The sequence below is a fragment of the Apteryx mantelli genome, chromosome 1 (assembly GCF_036417845.1).
Source record: "Apteryx mantelli isolate bAptMan1 chromosome 1, bAptMan1.hap1, whole genome shotgun sequence".
Taxonomy (NCBI): Eukaryota; Metazoa; Chordata; class Aves; order Apterygiformes; family Apterygidae; genus Apteryx; species Apteryx mantelli.
In genome coordinates, this window is record NC_089978.1 from 9,196,028 (window position 1) to 9,217,229 (window position 21,202).

The window sequence follows — 21,202 nt, forward strand, 5'->3', positions numbered from 1 at the left end:
ATAAATGTATGTGAGCACATGCAGTCTAAAATACAAGTGCTGCTGAAGGGAGCAGGCACTCTGATTTTTGTACCAAGACTTTGTTGCTTAAAATCCAGCCAAGTCCATTTTAGGCACTAAAATGAGTCAGTCTGACTCTTATTCTCAACTTTGACTAATCTATCAGTCCCCAGAAAGTTTCATCATAGGACTCATATTCTCTACCCTCTTACCCTGCTGTACTTCAAGCAACTATTAAAGAGGTAGGATTAGAAATGGCTCTGATTTTCAGGATAATCTGAAGCTTTCTGAATAGTGATCATCAAGAAAGTCCAAGGCAATTACAATCACAGTCACAGTCACACATATCTAAAACAAATCACATGCCAGTCTGGAATTTCATGGTGTTGTATAACTCTCAGAGCTACCATTTTCTCCCAAAGAAGCTCTTAAACTAGCAGGACATTTTAAAGACAATATCAATGATTAGCAAAGAAAAAAATCACAGTTAATTTATCTTGTGAGCCACATTTGTTTTTAATGAATTCACTCCGAAATAGGAATTCCAGCTGCTGCAATGTAATATGTTGGATATGCCTTTATCTTACCAACAAAATGATGTGATTTCTAAAAATATGTTACTTTCTGTGGCACAAATCTTTGGGTATAATTGCATAATCAGATAACTTAGCAGCCCAGTTCACACCCAGGAACTTGTCTGTTCACAATTTACTGTTAGTTTACTCCCAAACTCTCTCTTGGAGCAAATTAGCTAGTTCCCTTCAACACCAAACATGGAAATATTAGTTTTTGGACTGTTCGGTCTAGAGATTTCTCTGAACAGTAGGGATAAGACATCACCAGCTTTGGTCCCCTTTGCGCAACGCATTCTGGCTACACTATCCCAGCAGACTCTTACTCTCAGAGATCCCCATACTTGATCATGCCACTTGTTCAGGGCATGCAACACTATTTTCTGGTGTCATGCTATAAAACATAGTCTGCTAGGCTACAACATACTGTTCACATTACATGTGCCACTTTGAACAGGAAAAATACCACATACATAAAATAATTATTTCTCAGGGCCATCAGGTGTGACATGGGCTCAAAGCAGATCTCAAACCAGTGTGGATGGTATGTGCTAGACGGGATGAGGCTTGAACAGTGAGTGTGCAAACCACTTGGCAATACTGAGTACTCTCTGCTGCAGATATGTCAAACTCCGTAAATGTAGCCTAATACTAAGGCATGTGCATCCTTTTATAATTAACTTCCTTTAGGAAATGCATCTAGACTGAAAAAAAATCTTCAAGATGAATGTCTCAGTCTGGATGGAAATGGATAGACAGTGAAACCATACATCTGTATTAAGTTGATGCAGAAATGTCAGGGTATTTTTACGTGGATGTAAAGAGTTTTAAGGATTTTTTTATTATTCAACACAATTATTTCTTATATACCCAACACCTCCTGTTCAATCTTTGTCTTGTGAGGGCCAGTTTCATGGCATTTGCGGCGAAGACATACCTTTTTTTCTAGTCTCCATTCTGCAGACATTGCAAAAGACCTAGCAGCTGTCGCTTTAAAATACTGATAAGTAGGACACTCCGCCACTCCCGGGTACCATCATTACAGACCCATGTTACTGTTTTCTGTCAGTTAGAAGTTAAACATTTCATATTTCACCCTGTCAATCATTTAGCAAGAGACAAAAACAAAGATATCTTTAGGGAAGACATGGCATCTTCTTTCTCCGAGGCATTTCTTCTCATGAACATTATGATATTTGTCTTATCTAGGTTATTAGAAGGCATAAACATATAAAAATGTTCCTTAATAAATTCCTTCAGATGTTGCTGCTTCAGCGTTTATTTTAACATCCAATTTAATCATTTATTTTTCCTGCTAATGCTAATGATTACTTTGACTAATGAGGTTTTAGAAACAGTTTCCAGGAAATTACCCTTCTACTCATATCTCTCCCCAAAGGCAAAAGGATCTAGATTTGTAGTGGGACAGTCTCATTAAAATGAGGAATACTTGGATTAATTGCAGGAAGAAATATGGAGCTAAATGAGGACATTAAATTTATTCAACTGTTTGGTTAAAAATCTAATATTACTATACTATATTAGAAAGATGTACGTGTATTCACTAGCTTGCAAATCTGAACATATAGATGTACCTTTTTAATTATTGTGTGTTGTAAATATTGGAACATTGAAAATCTATAAAAAATTTATAATTTTTCATGAAAACCATGACTCAGTCAATAAAACTTGTGTTTCAAGATTTTTCAGTTCCCTTACATCTCTGATGTATTTTCAATCCTTGTAGTCAATGTAATCATGCACTGCTACTCAATATTGTAAAATCAAAACATTCCCCAAAACAGTACTCTATAAATTGATTTAAATTATGATGATTTAAAACCCTTAAAAACTGTGCCAAGAATTTTAGACAAGAGTTTAGTGTCAATAAGTAAACACAGCTACCAGGAAGAGTGAATTCAAAAGTCAAGGTCCTTGTCAGAAAGAAATATTTTGATAATATAAAAATAATAATATCCATCTCTAAATAGTGTTTTGCATAGCTAGCCCTCAGTGCTTTCTATGAAGAAAGGAATAAGTGAAGAAACAGAGATCTGGACAATGGCATGCATTGTCTGAAGAAAACTGCAGGCTGTTGGAGCTAATCCCAGCTCTATACTGGGTCCCACTCCAGTGTGCTCTTTATTGGCAGCTGCATCTAGTGTGCACAGAGTTTCAGCTTCAGGTCCTTAGCTGGTTTCCACAGCTATGGCAGGACAGAATGAAAAAGTTGTCTTTCAGGCAGGTTGGGCACAAGCCGAATGATTACTGGTTATATAGATCAAAGCCAAGTGGTGTAGAGCGAACATGTCAAGGCAGACATGACTACCAAACGTGGTTGGACTGAAGGTCCTTCCCACCTGTTATGCTGTCTCTAACAGCATCTGGTGGCAGATGCTTTGAGAGAGACTACAAAAACATGATAAGGACGGAGTGATACTTTCATCTACAGGCAGAACAAACTGCTTCTTGGTACTTAATAGCCCTTGATGGATTCTTTCATCTTTGGAGGAATGTTTTTAGGCCCATTTAAGCTTCTGGTCTCCACAACATCCACTGGTTAATTACATTCAGTATATAATCTGTTATTGGTTAAATTATATATATGTCTGTCTCTCGTACTGTGAGAACAGTGAATAAGTGTTCTCTATTCTTCTCTTTTCTGAAATTCATAATTTTACTAACTACAATCATATTCTCTTCTTGGTCACCTTTATTAAAGCCAACAAGGCCTAGTCTGTATAAGTTGTCCCTGTAAGAAAATTGTCCTATTGTCCTCCTGCTCCTTCTCCGCCTTTCCCAGTTCCTCTTTGGGATGAGGGGACCAGGACTGCCCATAGTACAAATGTATGAGTGCCTGTGTAACGTGACATAATAACAATGATTTCTGTTTGGTTCTTTGTTCATTTCTAAAATTTTGAGGAACATATTTCCTTTTGCACTACTGACATGCATTGAATTCATGTTTTCCTAGAACTATATACAAAGATTTTTTCCCTTGGGGAAGGGAGCTTAGCTTGCTTAGCTAGTGTATATCAGTATGTACATGTACCAAAGACAGATAATTCCCATGCCTCACTTTGCATTTATTGACATTGAATTTCATCAAGTATTTTATCATCCAGTCACTTGATATTGTGAAACCCTTCTGCAAGTCTTCTCAGTCAGTTCTTGGTTTTGCTACAGTTGATACTTCAGTGTCTTCATTAAATATTGTCACCACATTTTCACCACCTTTTCTAGGTCACTTATGGGAACCTCCCATTGTGAAAATGGAACATGGTTGACTCTTGTTTCCTGTCCTTTAGTCATTTATTAATCCTTCCATCCTAGACTACAATATCTTATATCCTTTATGAATTTTGGTAAGGAACTCTGTCAGAAGCTCTTTGGAAATGCAAGCGCACTGTCAGCTGAATATTCCTAATCCATGAGTTTACTGTTCTTCCAAAGAGGCTGAGTAGATCTATCTGTTAATGAAGTTAGAATAATTTATCTGTGGTCTCCCTTTAAAAAACTGGCTTCATATTTTCCACTTCCACACTTCTGAGTCTGTAGTCTTCTATCTGTTCCTGATAATTTATTACTATTCATTTTATTGATTTCTTATTAAACTTTGTCTACTGACAGATCAAATGCAGTCAGTTACATTGATTTGACAGGTCTGAAAGGCTCCACTGTGGGTTCACCCCTAAAATCATCCTGGAATTGATTGTAAATAATTCATTTAGCTTTATTGCTTTGGCCTTTTCTGTCCTCAGCTTTCTTACTACACCCCAATGCCCTGTGTAATTGGCATTTTGTATCTGAACACTGCACAGTCCTTACTGTAGTTATCCTCACAAATCTCCTTCAAGGCAGGGAAATGTCATCCACTCTTGTTTTACAGGAACAGAGGCCAGGGCCCGGAGACAGGCATTTGGTAAAGGGTTTTGAGTAATGAAACATTGGGAATTGCAGTTCCTCAAAACTGTGTCTCCAGTTTTGAAAGCAGAATTCACAAGGACTGATCTCTATGCCTGAAATGCATCAGTGTGGAGCAGGGAGAAGAATTAGGTTTGTATTCATGGCAGCAAGTACACTGGGTGTTGGAACACCCAAGGTAGTCAACTGGAAAAGCCAAAAAGAAAGAGATGCACCTGAAACTCTGGCTCCTGTTGGTCTCTCCGAGGGTCCAGAGCTAAGAGTTGGAAACTGCAGTTCAGAGCTGGAAAGTGCTCCCTGCAGCCGGCCGTATTTTGATTCCTACCTCCTGATCTAGTTGGAGTTAGGTTCTCCAGTATCTTGAGGCTGGTGTGATATGAATTGCCCACAGGCGTATGGGAAGAGGTAGAAAGTAATTCTGAAAATAATGCCCAAAGGCCAGGACAGTCCTTCGTCTTCCTATGGTTTTCCAGCCTTGGTTCTGAGAGGATTTGAAGGGACACATCCTCTTCTCCCCCCTCTGCCCTGTGCCTCTGCACAGTCCAGCAGCACCATGTCTGCCCCAAACATCTACTTCTGTCTGAACAAAATAAGCAAGTCCGGACTGAAGCATAGGCTCACACTGGCGATTAGCTGATAGCACAGACATCTCCATGACGTGTGGGCAGGAGATCCCACAGCCTTGCATAAAGAGAGGAACATTAATACAAACCATTAATACAAGTCAAGAAACTGAAAAATCTCAACCCACCCTCCCAAAGATTAGTAATGCAATGAGATTGAAAAGTTACTGGCAGCAAATTATTGCTGCAGGTGCAGGAGATAGAAAGATTTTCAGATTAGGCTCTGCTATGTGGGACAGTCTGGAAGATTTTTTGAAGCTATTCCTCAGAGCCAGCCACATGCTGCAATGAATTATTGCTTAATAAATGGCTTTTTAATAAAGGAGATAGTGCTCATTTCTATTATTTAAAGAAAAGAAAGAGAAGCTCTTAGCTTTAAAAAGGATTTTAAGATACAGATTTTGAGATCATAAGCCAAAGAAATCTTTGAAACTAAATTGTCTAACACAGCCTGTCATTTCATTTTTTCCATTGATGCTTATTCCATCATACTGAATCTAGTACTGACTTGCGTGTTTATATAGAAAAAATGAAGTTACAATACAAGCTCATTCTTCTTAGTATCTTTCTATTAACTTGTTTCACTCTGCAGATCTAAATGATAGAATTGCAGTAATAAATCTCGGCTATGGAAGGGAAAAAATTTCAGACTTTACTAGAGAAATAATTATTTCTTTCATTGATGTTTGATGGGAAATACTAAGATAATGAGACAGAGACAGAAAGAACATTATAAAGAAAATGTCACTCACAATGACAGTCACAAGTTGCGTTAAAAACACCAAATGGAGTATGATACTGTAAGACCAGAGATAGGAAGGGTAGGGCTGAATGTAAGAGAAATGTCTAGATACTGATGCAATAAAATGGTTTAAGCATAACGTACCTGGAAACCAGATACTCTGGTGTGGTCAGTCTACACAGTTAAGACAGATATGCAAAGATGGTTTGAAACTCCTATTTACACTATTTATTGCTGTTTAATGCAATCCAGTCCCTTTATATGTTGTACCAGCTTTCAGGCTGCTAAAATAATCCTAACACAGCAAACGTAGCCCATGATTAAGGAGATGATGTGCAGCCATGGTCAAAACTTTTCTGATGTAACACTGGAGTTGATGCACACATAGAAACTCCGCGGCTCCATCAGAACGGCCTCTTCCAGCTCCCTGAGGTGTCTGGCAGTCTGCAGCTGCCCGTGGGGGAACGGGGGCTCTGGGGATTGCTCTTCCCCGTTACCTGGCTGGTGAGAGGCAGTCAGCTCACCCAGGCACAAGGCAAACTGTCTGCAGACAGAAGAGTCCATCCTGATTCTCCTAAACCAGATGTTTTCATAATTTCTCACCTGCAGATATTTCAGATGTTTGACTTTTTTTCCATCCAGATTGTTTTGTTTGTTTTTTTAAAGACTGAAAATTTTCCATGTCCTTTCTCCTGTTGGCACTAAAGCAAAGACATGCAGGCAATTTCAGCTTCTTACCATCTATATCTATTTTCCTCTGTAAGAGTGACATTAATTCAGTTTTGCAGCTACCCTGGGTCAGAGCAAAGGTCCTTCTTGCCCAGTGTCCTGTCTTTGACAGTGGTTAGCAGCAGATCCTTAGGGAACATAGAGGAACAGGGCACATATGGTGAGCGCCTCTCCCTGCTGTACACCACAGTTTTCTCCAAAGACAGCATCCTTAATCAGCCCTTAAATCACCCATTAAATTGCACTGCTGTTTTCATGGCTTGAAGTGAAAAATACAAAGTTTGCAAATGAAGCTATTCAATACTAAAAGAGTCTAAGAGTTGGTCCAGGCAAAATAAAGCTTCTTGATGAATGTTTCCAATAATTTTATCCCCATGATTAACAAGAAAATTCTCTCTTCAATAACAGAAAGTTGTTTGATCGCTTGCTTGTTTTATCTTGACTCCCTGAGATGTCAGAATCAAAAAATCATTAATTTTGGGTCTCTGTTGTTCTGTTGTTCTATAGAACTCAATTCATTTTAATGGCACAGTTTTTGTAGAAACAAACACTACGGGGCAGTGTAATTTACACTACAGGCTCTTCTGACAAATGTATAGCTTCAATAGATGCTTACTTCTATTGAAATCACAGAGATTTCACACTTTATATTTAAGTTACCCATAAACGGAATTGATATGGCCACTTTACCATAGTATCTGGTAAAGCCCTCTTTACAATCCTCTCCTTACCTGTATTCTTCTTTTACAAATAGAGGACCAGGATGTCAGATTAGAGACCTATATCAGGCAAATTTTCTCATTTGACTTAAATGCTCGGAATTCTTCCCCTTTCTGTAGGCACCCAGCTCTCTCCTTTACTGTGGAGGGAATTTAGACTCCTCTGTCATTCAGCCTCTGCATTGCATCACCTGGACTTGTATGCAGCTTGGGCATCTCTGTACCATCCTCGGTTGCATAGCCATAGCTAGAGAAACCTGTACCAGACCAAGGAAATTTAAAGCAATAGCAAAGAGAATTGTTTTTACCCACAGCAGAAAATACTTTCTCTCAGACAATGAAGTCTGACTGTCATTTTATATAGAATGTATGCTAAAAATGAACATTTTTATGTACCCAAAAAATGATAAATATAATCTGAGACAGACTTCTGTGTCTCAGAGTATTTCATATCCAAAGCTTTCTGAATAGACAGAATCATAGAATAATTTAGCTTGGAGGACACCAGCCTGAGGTTATATGGTCCAACCTTCCGCTCAAAGCATAGTCAACTCAAAGTTATGTTAGGTTGCTCAGGGCCTCATCCAGCTAAATTTTCAGTATCTCCCAGGATGAAAATTGTACAATTGCTTTGTGCAATCTACATGAACACTCATCACACTCATAGTGAGATTTTGCCGTCTTTCACACATTCAGAGCAACTTCACTAATGAGGAGCTAATCCCTAAGTAATGCAAAGGGGAACGTGGTCCAGTGCAGTTCCTTAGGCCCACAGGGTCCATTGCAAAGGGCACTGACAGCAGGGACTGGTTTCGCAGAAAAGTTCTTATGAAGCTTTCTGTGGATTCCTCTATTGGGGGAGTTCCTGCGGAGGACACAAGAGAGTTGACCTCATGCATCTTCCCTATCTTTATAAAGAGTTTCCTATCTTTATAAAAGCTTTCCACCTGCCAAAGTACCTCATCAAGTTCAGCAGGACCATAAAGTGAGGAATCTTTATGATGAGATATGAAGAATATGACACACAAAGACGTGCTTGTTAAGCTGATCCCCTGTACAACCTTCCCCGCTGCAAAACTTCAGTCTTGTAGAGGGCATTATTCCATGTTTTTTAAAAAACAGAGGAAAGATGCCAGCATATCCCATGCAGGAATTACTGTTCATTTATAGCTGTGGGAGACATAAACTGGATTTTCATCTTTTCTGTCTCCGTCCTGTGTTTTCTGTATACACAAATCAAACACTAACGTGCATCACATTCTAGCTTCATGACATGAACACTTGTTTCAGGTTTAGGAAAAGGTATTAGTGTATGTGGTTTCAAACTGAGTTTTATGTCCTGAAATGTGTAGTCAATTTTTTAAAATAAAATTATAAGAAAATATTTTGCCTATAAGCAATATTGGAAAAGCAACTGCATCCACAAATTACTTTCTATTACATGCAATGTATTATGCCACAGATAGGTCTCAATGCATAACTTTACATATGTGTAATTCTCTTGAAATCAGTCAGATTACTCAAATGCTGACAAAAATGCTTTTTAGTAGCCTTACTCAGGAGACTACTCTTATTACTTTGCCTAGCCTTAGGGACATGGCTTTTGATAAAACTCTCCTGGCTGAAGTTAATAACTAAGTAGAAGTATGGGTTAGGGGTAAATCTCTTTTCTGCAAGACAGAAGAATGACTTAAAATCAAGGTAACCTTAAGCCAGTATAGGTAGAAACTTTTTTATGCCAAAGAAGGAAGAAGGGCACAACTAGTTGTTCCAGAAGATTTCTTTTTATGCTGTCTATTGCCACTATCCTCATTTTAAATGAAGATATTAATAGGAAAGGTCCCAGCTCTGTTGCTTGGTGTCCTCGCTTAAATCAGGAGTCTCACACAGACACGAAGAATATTTCTGAGTGCAGGAAGAGCAAGACGACAGAGCGCATACTAGGGAAAGCAGAGAAAAAAGACTTCGGACTGTGCAGATGGTGACGCCAGCAGATGGTGAATGCAGCTCAGTTTAAAAACATATAAAGTAATTAACATGATAGAAAGAAGCCTGCTTAGAAAATGTGATTAATGAGGCCTTTATCCATTGTACAAAATACAGAAGGATGTAAGGCATGAGGAAGTATCACTATGGACAAAACCGTCAAAACTCAGCAGAAAAAATGGCTTATCCTAGGTCATAGCACCATCCAAGAGTAAGGAAGCAAAGAGCTTCTGCTACTGCACCAGGCCTTCGTCCTGACAGGGTCTGAGAAGCTTAAAGCAAATTCTGTCAATCTTAAAGCTGCTTAGGGTAACGTTTTCAAAGCAACTTAGAAATTCAAAGCCTAATCTTTATTGAAAGTCAACAAAACCTATACTCTGATGTGCTTAATTTACCTTTGGAAATGGAAGGAAGGAACTTCTGACGTTACCCTTAATCCTGCTGGTTTGAGAGCCGAGGCCCCTAGAAAAGGCAGGTGTGGATAATGTAATGGTGGGAATGATTAGCTGCATGTAGCTGAATGTAGCATGTACTTAATTTTGTATTTAAAGGGCAGAAGCTAAGTAAGAAGTTTGACATCATCCTTTTGCAACTTCGCGTAATAAATATTAATATACATATTGCTGCTGTTGAATATTTTTGGTAATAGTGGTTCATCAACACTTTTTTCTTCAAAGTGCATTTCCAAAGAGGATTGACAACCATACCCAGAGTACAACTGCCAAATCCAACCATTAAAAAGAAAAAATGATCACAAGGTTTTGACGTTCAAGAGGTCACACCAAAGGCTCTTATTTTTATTTGCCCTTACTGTTTGTTTCTCCTTCTGGGTACACTGGCATCTTAATTTCAAGCTTTTCTCTGTGAGAAGGGGACTAATAAAAACTGAGCATTTAAGGTGTTCATTTGACTCCAGGATATGGAGCTTTAAGGAAAACCTCAACTACCAGGAAAACTGCCAGCCTAATTATAGAATAAAATTTAGCGGAACAAAGCTGGTTTTGACAGGTAAGGGAAGACAGATAACAGCTCGAGGAATCCCTTCAATGGGTTAAGCAAACGGCATGTCTTTTCCACCCGCTGCTGCTTTTTCAGACAAACTGTCTCTATTATTTCCATTACAGTTCAGATTTCATCTGAGTTCAGCTCAGGCCTTCTGCCTTGTTCCATATCTACTGATTTCTATGGAGTTACACCTCGTAAATCTGAAGCCTTTACAGATTTCATGTTTTGTGTCATGGACCAAGATTTCTATAGAGCTGTTCTGCCTTTGTGCCATAAAAAAATATAGCTTTAGATTTTGATAGCATTTGTATCTTTGCAAATCGCTGTTTTCAAAAAGAGATAAATAGAGGCAAACCAAAAACTTACCGCATTGCTTCCTGTTGAAGTCGGCGTGCTAAAACACAAAGGACTTACTCTATCAAAAACCTCCCACTGACTGAGTAAACTATTAATGAGCTCTTCAAGTTCTGGCTTAGAGACAAAAGGATTTTATGATATCTCAGATAGCTGCATCCAGCAGAGTTTATGAATTTAGTACATTTCTGCACATCCTACAGGAGAATTAATTTCCATAATAATTTCCATATCCAATTTTACCAGTCCATGGTGTAGTTCCCATATGCATGTGACTACTATTATTATATTAAAATAATTATATAATAAATAGAAAAATCATAAAAATATAATAAATATTCTATAATTATATATTATATTATTATACTGTATTATTATTATTTCTCGTTATTTTAGGAGAATCTAGTCTGCCTACTCAATAGCAATGCAAATCCAACTTCTGACTCTTTCTTATTGTTAAAGAACATTCAGGGCCAAGCAGAAACCATTTCTGAGAAGGAGCTGTTGCAAATAAATATCTTGGCTTGTCCAAAATGCCCTCTCATCAAAGACAAAGCAGCCAATGTTCTGTCTTGTTAAAATTTTCTCCTAGCTTTGACTGTCAACAGTTCTTTTAAATATCTAAAGTATAATTGCATTTTTCAAAAGCAATTTCTAAAGGTTGCAATGTATAAACAGATTTATTATGACAGGAATGAAAGAGCACTTCCATACTAGCAAAGTCTGAAGACTTATCCACCTCTTGTAGTTCTTGCACAGAACTAAATAAGAATATTCTGGCTGACAGTGCTCCACTATTACATGCTGATTTCTGTAAAAAGAATTACTATTCCATTTCCTGACGCAATTGTCTGAATTTTGGCTGGTGGGGTGTTTTTCTGTACCAGGACCATTGTGCTTAGTCCATCTCTTACGGCTGTTGTTGTATCTGTTATGTTCAAATTATACAAATCATAACTGTATATCAGTTTTCCATAGGAAGATTTTCTCTTACTTTAGTTCTCTCGTTCTCTAATATCCTTGTCCAAAAAAACAAAGAAGACATCATATATCTGGCTCGTAGCAATAATTATGTTATCAGTGGGGCTTCTTCCTGAGTTGAAAATTTCCTTTTGATTATAACCCAGTAGAAGCATAATGAATTCTGTGGGCAGCCTGTCCACAATGTAATTTTAAAAGCTGCTAACTGATACCAGTTCGTGATTAGGTCTGAGAGAAAGCAATTGCAAACTACAGGATATCTGAAACAATCGCCTAATGAAAAACAACCACCCAAAGCAGATTCTTGAGAGCTACAGTAACATTTAGAGCTACTGTAAACAGTTTATTTTTAAAAATTAAAATTATTTACCCTTTCGAAATGTGTTCTTTATAATAAGACATTTGGGAGCGGCAGGGGTGAGGAGGGAGATTCACACGCAGTGCTACACACGGAGCCGCAATATTCCCTTTCAGTCTCATTGTCGCTGAAAGAAATGTCTATTTTACTTTCCCGGGGGGGGGGGGGGGGGGAAATCCCTAAATAAATATTTTCGGAGAGTAAAAAAGTTGATATTTCTTTCAAAATAAGAATCACAGGATGATTCTTTGGCTTCTGTGTCACACTGTGCAACCCACAGATTGTAATTTCAGGTGAATTACCCGGTAGTTTAAAGTATCCCTGATTTGACATCCAGCCACTTTTCCTTTCCTTTTTGGATAGGGATAATCTTAAATGTCGCAGCACAGGAATCTCTGCTGAGAAACTGCTTCCTCAGAAATCAGACATTCAGTCAAACAGCAGCTTTGCCTAGTCTGGCTAGGGAAAAAAAAAAACAATCCCAAAATGAACTTGCAAATTTCACGTCATTTTGATGCATAATCCACAGGCCAGGTCAAGTTCATTTGAAAATGATCCCACATCTTTGTAATAAATCCTTGCAACAAACCTGGCCTAAGTTTCCTGTTTGTTGTGAAATTCTGGACCCATTCACAAGTTTTGGGTTTTGTCATGAAATTTCATGCAATTCCTGAAGAAACTCTTTCTCTTGAAATTACTTATTCAAATGTTTGCTCCACTCACTATGTTAAAACCTGATTGTTAACACAGTCCTTCCCAGGAAAAGAAAAAGCTGCCAAGCTCAATAAAACTTTTGCAAAACTTTTCTGTTGTAAGATCTGGGAACTTAAAATCACCTATGGGGGGCTAGTTTTAATGTAAGGAAGATGGATGTATCCTTATGAGCCTATCAGCAAGTCTATTTTAAAAACATGCCTGAATCAAGAGCTTACTGCACATGTTCTCTCAAGTTTTTCAAAATACCTAATCTAAACCTATCGCGACATTATGACATTTTGTTTAGTGCTCTGCTCCAATGCAGTGTATTATCTCCCAGTTTTAAAGCAAACCTCAAAGCTGCAAATCTGAAATACACTGAATACAATGCAAGAGAATTTAAATGCTGCTTTGTTTATCATAAATGCAACTGTCAAAGAGTTTTTCCCTAGTCTACATATTAGTGGAAAGTGTCAAGGCACAGGCTCACAGCTTGATACCAATTGCAGATTTGGAAACCAAAGGAGAGTTCTGTTTGGTCCTTTTATGCCCCATAAAATCCTGATGAAATGCAAGCAGCAGGTGCATCCGCCTGCAAATGGATTCCCCAGCGCAGGCACAAGAGAAGACAAGAGGCTCACTTTCCAGGGACACCTCTCAAGTCGTGCTGGAAGAGATAAAAAACAGATGAGCCTGGGGAAAATATGTGTTATGTTCATGGATAAAAGACTATAATCAGTTCTTCCTCATTTTGCACTGTGATTTGTGCAGTGTGTCCTAGAGGAACAGCGTAGAATCACACTTTGAATCCACTTTCCGCATTCAGTCTGTAGCCACCGACACATGGACAATTTGGCAATAAAGAGCAAGCAATATGACCTGTCATCCTTCCTGCCACCAGTGAAGGCAAAAAACATAAAAACGTCTCTAATAGTAGTGTTCTATCTGAGAATCCTGCTTTCTTTCCCCCAGACCCCACTGATTTTGGTTGTGAAATGGCCAGGTGCTATTAAGCAAAATCTCTAGCCATAGACCATAGTCTAGACCACAGTCTCTAGCCATAAAGCATGAAATGCTGTTGCATAGCAAAAGCATGAAAGTGCAACATACAGTCATTGACCAATATATATTTTCAGAGGTGCCACTTAAACGAAGAGATATCTACAGACAGTGACTTCTTTTGAAAACATTGACCTAAAGTTTTTCCGCATAAAAGAACCCATTTTCTGCAGATAACAAGTGCTTGCTAAAGAGCCAAATAAGCCTATCATCAACACTGTAAGCATCGACTCCTAAGAAGTGATCTTCAGGATCATGACAGGATCTGCAAAATGAACAAAATATTCCCCAAAGACACATGCCAGTCCTCTTTCCCGATATAAGCCCCATAAAGAAAATATCTCCCTTCTCTTAGGGAAATCTTTCTGGAACGAATTTTGCTGCCTCCAATCCTCTTTCCACTGAAGTCCGTGGCAGAACTGTCTGCCAAATTCCCGCTAGGAGCAAAATGATAAAGAATGACTTGGACTGAATGGAGAAATTGCTGAATGAAGTAAAGAAATAATACAGCAGCAAATGGGAGAGGCTTAGATGCAAATGTGTAATGGGATTTGGTATTAAACTTAAGACATTCCTACAAAGGTGGTTTGATTCATGGCTTTGTTATGACTTTCAGTTCCTATATATTTCAACAATGTAAATGTAAAAATATGGGTTAGTTTGAAATTTTTAACTCCAGTTTGGACTATCAAGAGTGTAGCTGATTTCGGTACAGTCTGAGGGACCTTTTTAATTTTTTTTGCTTGTGCTTGATGTGGAATTCTCCATTTATATGTGGGCAGATGTAGATGCAAGTCCTTGTCCTGAAAACGGAGCCTTTTAGGACATAGATTTCTGCTCATTCAGAGCCTTAATGTTAATTAGTTTGCAATCTCCTTTTGCAATTCATGTTACTTATTTGTTTATTTCTTTCTGGTTGCTGCAAAAACCTCTCTCTTTCACTAAAGGTCTGACCCAGCATCCAACAAAATGCATAGAAAGAAATTCTTGCTGTCCCTGGGCATTTTATTAAACCTCAGCCTGTGGTCTGCACAAACTAAAAACCTCCAAAATCAGTATTTCTCAAATCTCTGAGCTGTCCAGATCTGGGATTGTGTTTGGAACCTGTTTCTAAATTTTATGTGAACAAATTTAAAGAAAACACCCAGAAAATATACAATATATGATAATATATAATATAGTTTGTTAGTACTTTAGATTTTTTTTTCCACCCAGGATTTGTTTTTATTATCTGCAGCAAAAATGGGAATGATATTATAATTAGTGAGTAACATTGAACAAGGATGAAAAATAATCACAGAACAGAATCACAGAATCTGTGTTTTAGCAAGTAGAAAAAAAAAAATCTCTCCTTTGAGATCTGCCTCCTGGTACTAGTAATGGCTCTACTGAAGGCTCTGGGGTTACGATGTCAACTAATGAATGTTAAAACAGAGATATATCTAAAACATTGAGGTAAAGATGATGGCAGAGAGGAGAGGAGAGGAGAGGAGAGGAGAGGAGAGGATTCAGGAAACACTGTGAGTTGTAGATATCGAGCTGAAACATCAGCTGGTTTTTTTTGAAATTGCACTGCTTTTTAGGATAATCCTAAGAAAGGTGTTCTTCAAAACCATCCACTCCCACCCTTTGATAGCAGGTGATAATGTACGACTCAACCATTACTAGCACAGGGGCTATTAACACCTTCCATGCATGTCAAGCAGCACCTCAGAGCTTCCTACCCCCCTAAGGAGAGAGCAACCTTTCGGTATGCTGCACGCATCGGATTTACCTGTTCAACTTCTCTAGGTGAAAATAAAGCTGAGAGAATGTGGAAGTCTTTATTGACATGCGAGCATGTGCAAGTTTAACCCTTTTAATAGCATTTTAATTGCGTCGCAATATCTGCTTCTATCACAGCACTGCTGTGATCTCTGTTGTAGTTATAACAATGAATTACACTAGTGGGTTTTTTTTCATTTTCTTCTAATGTTTTCTTCAAGCTGAGCCTGCAAGTGGGTGGAAATGCATCTATTACTGAGAGTGCTGAAAAGACAGCTAGGAAGCTTGGTTTCTAATTCTGGCTCTGATATTGAATTGCTGTCTAAAACCAGGCAAATCATTAAACCTCTGTGCTTTGGATTTCCCCATCCGCAAGAAGAAAAGGGATGGCGGGGGGTGGGGTGGGGAGTGGGGGCAGAGGACAGATGTGGAGGAGGGGGAGAATAAACTGTCTCTCCCTAATGGAGATACAATAAAGTTTGATGTCTGAGAATCTCTGCGAAAGAAATTTTTAGAGAACAGTAATGGTGTAAATGAGGATGTAAATGAGGATATGCTGCCAGATTGCAGAAGAGTTGGGACTGTTTACAGAAGGTGAAAATCTCTCCTGCTAAATGTTGTTGTCATTTCATAATCAAGTAAATGACAAAGAGCAGGCTGGAAATTTATGTAAAAACTCCCATCTGTGCCAGAAAAAAAAAAAGCACTTTCAAAGATGCGTATAAAGCTGCCACACAGTACCTTGACTGTACCAAGTTGAGATTACTGGCCATAGTGCAGTGACTCAGTAGCTGAAGATTTTGGTTCTGTGCACGAAACAAACAGGAACGTTCAGCAAAATATATTACTGTGTTGTAAATGCATTAATATCCCCTTGTTTTTCAAGAAGATCACAAAGACAATTAAATTATGAATAGAGTTTACAACATTAGGCCAGAAATCTAGGTTTCTCTGTTAAATTCTCTTCTCTGCCACAGGCTTAGCAAGATCACTTACTCTTCCTGTACCTTATTTTTCATTTTTAAAATGCTGGTAATGGTACAGTCAAAAGTTGTACTGCAGTAAAGATTGGTGCATGCTCGCAGGCTGGAATATGCAGGATTGCACAGTGAATTGATTTACCATTGCCTTAAAGCTAATATATTTTCTCCAATTTCAAACATTTATTACTTCAGCTGCACAAACAGGTGCCATTAAAAATAGAAGCTTACTATGTAATTATGCTGCTTAGCTTTCGGACATATCTCAAATGCTGGAGTATTTGCACTAAGTGAAAGAAGAAAAAAGCCCCCTTTTAAATGGTCTTCATTGTCATATAGTCCACATATAGTCCACCACACATTTGGCAGTATATGGCAGTTTGGCACTGGCAGAATTTTCACTTGAAATAATTTTTGAACAATGAATTTTGATGATGTTGTGAAATGTTTGTCTCATGTTTTACACTGATGTGGATTCCTAAAAACATTTAAGAAGCGTCCAACCACAAAAATAAAACCTGCTAGGTTCTGTCTAAATTACTGCTGAGATTAGCCTAGTGCAATGATCGGATCTGAAGTTTGGAATAATACCAGGGAAATTAAACTCACATTGTGTTAAATATTTGTGATATCAAGCTTGCTTTAAATGTCTGCACTTTCTGCTTCAATCCTCAGAACAACCATGCTTCTTAATTTTTAAAAAGCAGGAGGAATTCACCAATAAGATGGCAGTAATATTCAGCACCTAAATAACACTTTTCACCTTCATATTATACAGATATTAAATAGTTTTCTCCAAACTCACTCAAAAAATGTGAATGGGAATTGAAGAACAAATTTTAAAGGCATTAATGGAAATTTGCTGCCTACATGTCCTTTTTGCCTTTGAAAATCACACCCTTTCCTATTGTTATTTTCCTAATAGGAAAGTAAGACGGCCAAATCATGATTTTACCACATATGAAAAATTAGTTTGTAGCAAGCTCTGTTTCCTATTCCAGTGTTTCATCTGCATCCCAGGTGATAGTAATCACTGGACTTGTCATATTTGTAACAGCAAATTGTATTTTCCTGGGTAACTCAGGGTCCTGTTTATGACATGCGCTATCCAGGAGATCCTGAAAAGGAATTTTTCTGATGCTAGTGTGGTCTGAAAGTGTCACTGGTGATGGCTCTAAAATAAAAATTAAATTATTTAAAAATTGACTTTTTCCATTCGAAAATAGACTTAATCAGCTGGCTGGAAAAAAGATCCATTACTGTCATAGAAAAAGCCCAACAGAGATTTTGATTCTATCCTATCTGATCTCAAAAGACTAAATAGGGGAGGCTAGCAGCTAATTGAGGATATAAAACAGCTGAAAGAAGAGGAATTGCTCTTTAAGATGTGCTTTTATCAATTGTGCAGAAAAAAAAGAGAAGCTATTGGTATCCAGGCTTGTCAGATAAGCACCATTTGAAGGTTATTGAGATTATTATTTTTAAAAATTGCAGTAAAAGACACAAAAAGTGAGTTACAGCTCAGTGTGTTGAAGAACTGCTTGAGCAAGTTATGAATAAGCCAGCTTAGGCATATGAAAGCATATAGTCATGTTAGCATGACTGGCAGGATAGGTACTGTGGGGGGGGACAGGACTCTTACTGGACTATACTGCTTATGCCCTCTCCTTAACACACAATATTCTGCAAAGATCCTACTACATTTAGCCTTTCCTCCGATATTGCCCATGGCATGGGAAAACCTATGTAATAGGTTATCGAGCTGCAGAAGCTTGCACAGATCAAATAGTTTTTGCAGAAAGTATAACTTTTCTCTTTGATGAAGCTTTTGGTGCTTGCAGGATGCAGCATAGTAGCCTGTAAGACTGGGCTGTCATTGCCTAAATACATGGAAGAGCAAAACCAAAAAAAAAGCATCTTTTTCTGATTTTCCTCCTTCCTCTACCTTTATCAAATGGAAGGTCTGGGTGAAGCAATTAAAAAGGCATTCATTTTGCATCACTTCACTTGGCACTCAACAGATGCAGATGCTTTCTGTGGTTTATTTTTATATATATTTGCTTTACAGCAAGACTGAGCACAAACAGAAGTGGATGCTGTTCATCAGGTAGAAAATTAGAAATGACAATATGTGAGCTTTTAAATAAAGTCAGAGCTTGCAATTGGACACATAGAGATTTAAAAAGTAGTTGCAGCCTAAGAACTGAAAGGAGGAGGTAAGGATGAGTGTCCTTGGATCTATTGCCCAAGGTAGTCATGTTAACTTCTAAATACATATAACAGTGAAGATCTCCATTCATTTTATAGCTGGGCCTACTGCCAACCTGCAAAAGTGTGTTTTACAGAGATCACAATGTTATCAAAGTTGTAAGCTTAAATACGGTTATGTTATAAACTTAAACCTGGCTCTTAATTTGGAATATTTAGGAAAGAGCATTGAAGTCAGCTCTTGTATCATTTTCATTTACTAATGGAGCAATCAACATCTGCAGTGCATGCAGCCACGAATTTGTTCAGTCAATAAAAAGTGTGCTCGAAAGTTCTCTCGTCTGAGATCTATAATCTCATTTTAATTAGCATTGCACATGATTGCTCCAATCAAAGTAAGTCAGTGGCAAACACTGCCATTTGCATTCATCGTTAACATCAACTAGCAGAATGGCAGTCTGTGCTTATACATTAATACATGGGCTCTGAGGTGCTAATGTCTGTTCAAGGACAAAGAACACTGCCTCCCCCTTGCCTTCTACTGCTTAGCTTTTGAAAGTCACCTTCTATCTTAGAATTTTAAAAATATTGAGCATTTCCAGTGCAGCATGTGTTTTACTTCAGCAATGCGACTGTCTTGCATATTCTCTGCAAAAGAAGAGGCTGTCATTAGTTTTGAGTAATTTAATTGTGCATGGCTTCGAGACTGTATCACACCTGCCCAGTATTCATCATTGTTCCCAACTCTGTAGTTAGGATTTTGAGATGCTGATAGGCTTCCATGGCAAGGCTCACAATTATTCATTGAATTTCTAAGAAGATGGCTTTGTTTAATGCAGTTATTGGATCTATAAAACACAGAGCATTGCATACTGATAAAGCCAATACAAACAGGATGATATGTTCTATGTCTCTTGGTATGTGCACTGCAATTTCTCCAGAGATCAGATGTAATTAATTAAGGAAAGGTGACTGACTAGATACTTAGCTGTCAGGACACACTTGTTCTGGATTGATATGGTTCATCATATGCCCTTATCGAAAGCCTTATTTGACAAGGCAGCAGATGATCTGCTACCATTTAAAATCCTTTATGAATGTAACTTTTTACTAAGGTTTAGACAAGTTTTTAAAGGATTTCCATTGCTAAGCCATTAAAAAGTTTGAAATGTTACTTGCACTCCAAGAGCATTTACCAAGAAAAGCACAAGCATATTCAAGCTCATGGATTAGGTAAAGTTCAGAAGGATTATTTACTGTCTTCATCCTCAGAGAAAGGAATTATCTGGGCTTTTCTGAAGATGTTAGTGCATGACCATAAGCTCTTTAAAAGAGGACATGTTCCAAACAGCATTTTTCCTCTTTGCAAACCAGACGTTTAAAGCAGAATGAGTGTTTAGAAAAGCTTTTAAATGATACTGGTTGCATAGTTACAACTCTGATAACTATTTTTTAAGTGCTTCTCATTATGAGAGATAGCCTTGAGTGTTTTAAATCTGCCCATAAAGCTGCTATAATCATTCTCTATAATTACACTACCATGCACAACAATTAGTTACTGTATATCAAATCCTTCTCACAGAAGTGTTTACTAGTGAAGATTACCAAGACAGTATTTCTGACAATAAAAGAATAGGAATTATTGTACATCTCTTGGGACTTTACTGGTGTAGTGTTTCTGTGCTTAAGATTATAATCATACCGTTTTCCCCATATGAATTTCTCTATGGGAAAATAAACATCTGTTCTTGTCAGGGATGATCTTTAAATTATATTTTATATGGGGAAAATATTCCTGTGTATTTTCTCCTGTAAGAAAGAAAGATCTAGATTTTCAGCTGGAGAACTCCAACTAATGACCAGCACTCGCACAGTCTCACTGGAATTCCTCAGGGTCTCAAGCACGCTCCTTTCCCTCTTGCACACATGCAGCTTTGCAGGGCCTTGCCCTCAGAAATAAGGGGTGTATCTACACTGCAGGCAGGGGATGTAGGGGCAAGGCATGGGCCTGGATGAAGCTGAGTTTTGGTGTCACTGTAGCTTGGTGGCACAGAGCTCAGCATGGGTGAAGATCTTTCCCAGGACCCAGGCTGGATCTCTCGGCAATTAGTTCATGCTGAACTACATCTAACCACAGCTTGAAGGCAGGTACTCTACTTACAGCTAGTTCTCAATTTGTGTGTATGGAGTTCCCCCATGCATGGGACTCCAGCACAGACATACCCAAAGCAGAGGTCCACTTCTCACCGGTGGAACACCCCATTGACATCAAAATAATAGCTACGGCTACATGGGCAGGTAGTGCAGCCCAAGGAGTGTGGATGTGGGTAGTGAAACTATTGGTGCTGAGGACCTGGTGTTCACCCTGCGTACGGTATGAGGCAGTACATGGCAGACTAGCACTAGTCCGGTCAGTGCATCTTTCAGTTTAGTTCAAATTTCAGGAATCCAATTTGTGCAACTTAACACAGCTCCAGGACATGAACCAAAGCACTGTGAGTG

The 21,202-nt window shown here is 38.3% G+C and overlaps 1 protein-coding gene across 1 annotated transcript in view; it reads left to right on the plus strand.

The window, feature by feature from the left end:
* DLG2 (discs large MAGUK scaffold protein 2) overlaps positions 1–21,202 on the plus strand; it is an 856,812-nt gene that overhangs the window by 773,866 nt on the left and 61,744 nt on the right. The window lies entirely within an intron of this gene.